The sequence below is a fragment of the Dipodomys ordii genome, unplaced genomic scaffold (genome assembly GCF_000151885.1).
Source record: "Dipodomys ordii isolate 6190 unplaced genomic scaffold, Dord_2.0 Scaffold95, whole genome shotgun sequence".
Taxonomy (NCBI): domain Eukaryota; kingdom Metazoa; phylum Chordata; class Mammalia; order Rodentia; family Heteromyidae; genus Dipodomys; species Dipodomys ordii.
The window spans coordinates 3,318,726-3,323,115 of NW_012267311.1; the positions used below are offsets into that span (position 1 = coordinate 3,318,726).

General features: G+C 38.5%; 1 pseudogene; it reads left to right on the forward strand.

Annotated features, from left to right (window-relative positions):
- The first annotated feature begins 2,221 nt into the window (after positions 1-2,221).
- LOC105993332 overlaps positions 2,222-4,390 on the forward strand; it is a 13,991-nt pseudogene continuing 11,822 nt past the window's right edge.

Sequence of the window (4,390 nt, forward strand, 5' to 3'; positions counted from 1 at the left end):
AAGTAGCACAGGATGCAGCTAAGGTGATGGGGTCTTCCAACACTGCTTCTGTGGAAACCAGGAAAGACTTCTGAGGGGAATCCTAGAATTTAAAGTATAACCAGAGGAAGAAGAGCCCAAAATGGAGACTACAAAAAGTAACTAGAGTTGGGTATTGGTGGCTCATGCCTGTAATTCTAGCTACTCAGGAGGCCAAGATCTAAGGATGGCAGTCCAAAGCCAGGAAAGTCCATGAAACTCTTATCTCTACTTAACCATCAGAAAACCAGAAGTGCTATGGCTCAAAGTGGTAAAGTGCTAGCCTTGAGCAGAACAACTTAGGGACAGTGCCCAGGCCCTGAGTTCAAGCCCCATAACTGACCAAAACCAAAACCAAAAGAAAAGAAAAAGCAACTAGAGAAGTAAACAGACAACAGGAATATAGTGTCCTCAGATATCAAAAGAATAGTGGGTGGTAAGCCATGTCCCATGCTATTAAGGTGTCAATAAAGATAAACACTAAGACATAGCTTTTAGATGAAATAATTAGGATGTCATTAGGGACTTTGGAAAAAAAACTTCAGATGTGGAAGCTAGAATGAATTAAGAAGGCAGTGAAGACCATATGGGCAAGGATTTTTTTCCTTAACATGAAAGTAAGACTTGAATATATTAAATGCTAAGGGGAAGGATCTGGATGGAAAAGTTGGAGATAAATGAGAAAGATTAAGTAATGAGTAAATCCAACTTTCTGAGGAGGTGGGAATGGATCACAGAAGGAATGAACAGAAGGAGGAACACTTTGAAACAGGAGAAGAAAAAGAATTGATGCAGATGATGATAATTTTGAGGTTTAGTGGCAGGAAGTTGAGAGAGTTTCCTTTTCTCTTCCCCTTAATAGTGTTATGGAATTCCTTCTGGAAGTGATAACTAGAAAACAAATTTTGCCAATAGCTGTCCCATTTTGTTATGATTACAGTCATGCTATTTTCAGAGTTATGGTCTGAGGTTTGTCATGCACAATTATCAGATTACGAAACAGCTGTGAGCATTTCAAGCCAGAATTTGCTCTCCTCCCCCACGCACTGTGGAGCCTAGCACATTGTTAGTACTTGGTACATGCCAGGTACTTGAATAATAATGACAGAGGGCTCTTGTGCTTATTGTTGGGCTTTGCAGGCTGCAAGCTGATGCTAAAGAGTAATGTTGATTCTCTGACACCAGCTGTAAGTAAGCCACATGAAATTGTTTTCTGACAATTAGGAATTTATATGGCATGTTCAGTCTTCCCTGTTACTGAGCACTGACAGTTGTATGGAAGGAACCAGCAAAGAACCTAGCTATTGATCAAACTAGTGTCTCTTCTTTGAGTGCTACAACACTTTGGAGTCAATGGATCCTAATTCTTTCATTTGTCTTACTTCCTAAATTTGAGAACCCTGGGAATAGGGAACAACTGAGCTCTGCTTCTTTAAGAAAAGCATAGTGAACACTGAGCAAATGATGAATAACTCAATTTGTTGATTAGTGATTGAATGATACAAAGATATGTACTGCCATACTCTGAATATTAACTCTTCTTTCTGAGCTGACAAGTAGTTTATGCTTCCTCATCCAGTGAAAGCAGCCTAATCCTTTATAGGATGCAGGGACTTTAAGCTGATTTTCCTACTTTTTTTTTAAACCTCACATCTATTTTCTCATTTGCTTATTCAGTGTGTTTTGGATTCAGCCTCAAATTTTGTTTGGCCCAAACTGGAGTATAACTGGATAGGATGCCTTGGATGAACACCTCTTTTAATGTTTCTGTATCTTTGTTAATGAATCTGTACCCTCTTCTCCAGAATGCCCAACTCTGTTCTACTTTTCCAGTAGGATTACATCCAGATAAACCCACTGTAAGTTGGAAATACTACGAGTGGAAACTGCACTTAATAACACAGTATGCTATAGTGAAGCAAGTGTTTACCCTCAAGATTGTATAGCTGACTAGAAGCTGTAGCAGGATGCCACAGCTCAGAATTTCAAGAAGGTATCATATCACATATTACCAGACTAGGAAAAGATCAAAATTCAAAGTATAGATTCTACCAAAAAGTTGAAAAATATAAGTAAAAATATAATTCAGGGATTGTCTATTATATTTTATATAATTTCCTTGCAAAGAACAGAAGCTCATTTAGTTTTGTATCTCAAAAAAAGCAAATTACCTTCAGATTCCAGCCTCTTTCCAATACAGTGCATGGTTCTCAGCCCACTTAGGATAGTAGTGATAGTTGAGATACTGAATATTAGTTTAAAAACTTATTCGATAAGACAAAAATATGTCTATAAATTGTTAAATGATCCAGGAAGTTCTCTAATCTAAGGACTAGAATTACATCAGAAAATGTAGCTAGAAAGACTCACCTAGAAGGAAGAGCAGTAATCTCTAATAAAATTACTAGTTGTGTTTTTCAATTATTAAAGAAAGCAAATATCAAAATTGCTCTCTCCAGGAATATAGGGAACTAGCTTTCATTGCACCTCAATACAAAATGATTCCAATTGAATGAGTTTCAGATGAATATCAGTAGACTCTTTTCTCAAAAGAAGTCCTGGCATCAAAGAAGAATATAAATTTTACCCACTTGAAGAGGAGATGTTTTTCAAAGTATGATGCCATTAATGAACCACATGGTCTGAGGAACAACTAATTGTTGCAAAATTTTGCTTTGCTGGACTTGTAGGACAAGCTCTGAAGTAGATATTGTAAGTCATCTTACACTAGCAATTTCTGAAATATTGAAGAAAATCTGGTTTACTTAGACCTGAACACTGGCTGATATGAAAATTGACTTTAGTGTTGATATAACCACTAAAGAAATGGTTTTTGTTGATGCTGCTAACGATTTCTGGAAACTCTGGTCATTAGGCATAGGAGCCAGCAGAAAGACAGTTATGGTTGTTCTTACCTTAGAGACAGAGACAGTGTCCAGTTGGCTGGACAATGGTGGCTCATGCTTCTAATCCTAGTCCAGAGGCTGAGATCTGAAAGACTGAGGTTAGAGGCCAGTCTGGGTAGAAAAGTCCTCAAGATTCCATCTCCAGAATAACCACAAAAGGCTAGACTGGAGTTCAAGCCCCAGTATCAAGGGAAGGAAGAAGTTAGGATGGGAAGGAAGGAAGGAAGGAAGGAAAGAAAGAAAAAAATCTTTTATATTGACCTCAAGTAACTCCTAAAGGGTCCCTGATGGTAAAGTAAAACTTGAATGAGTTGTGCAGAAAGTACAGTTGCTTCTAAAATCAGAAAGGGTGGAGAATTGTAGTATCTTTGGGCTCAACTTCTGATCTCAGTCACTGTGGGGAAAAAAAGGTTTGTGGAAATCTTTGATATACTTCAGTTAACATCTATCCATAAAGGACAAGATGAGATGCTGAGGATTACATTGGAGTATGAAGGGGATAGAATTCCAACTGTACTGGTGACAGCGGCAGGCAGAAGCAGTAGTTAGGCCCTGTGATGTCTGATAACACTGCATCCAGTGTTACCCTGGAGAAACCAGTGAAGGACAGTGCTTCTTTCCAAGGTAAATAGCCCTGATCAGAGCTTTAGTTTCTTAGAGGGCTTTAGAAATTTGGTCCTTGCTTACATAGTCTAACATGAGCAGATGAGCAGAGACCACAGAAAAGCAAGCGTTAATTCCTCTCCTCCACACACTGGACCGGGGAGCTCAGGTTGTATGGCCTTCTCTTCATTAGTCAGTGATCTTGGCCGTTCAACCATACTTTCTCCAGATATTTGGATGAAACAACCATTTGCCACAGGCCAAGTTGCAAGCAAACATATTGGACACATAAATTTCCCAGATGTAGGCTGATAAGAAAATAGTAAGATGGGACTTATGAGAGTGTTGGTTCAGTTGTTTAAAAGAAAAACTACAAATTTCTAGTTTAGCTGTAGAAGAAAATCAAGGGAGATAAAAAGATGATTTAAAATCAGAGGAAAAAACTTTATTAATGAAAAAAAGGAAAGTGGGAGAATGAAAAAGTGTTTTTGTAGGGTATTGTAGATAGATACTATAAATAAGCAGATAGCCTGTAATTGGAGAACTTGGAAAGCTATTCAATTTGAAATCAACATAGAGACCAACAACTTTCTCCCTATCTCTCATGGCCTATGTATTACTCATAGCAACTGTGCTCCATTCTGTATTCTCATTTCTCAGCCAATTTCCTTTTCTTTTTTTTTTCTTTCTTTCTTTTCTTTTTTTTGTCCAGTCATGGGGCCTGAACTCTGGGCCTGGGCGCTGTCCCTCAGCTCTTCAGCTCAAGGCTAATGCTCTATCACTTGAGCCCCAGCGCCACTTCCAGCTTTTTTCTTTTTGCTTATGTGGTGCTGAGGAATTGAACCCAGGGCCTCATGCATGCA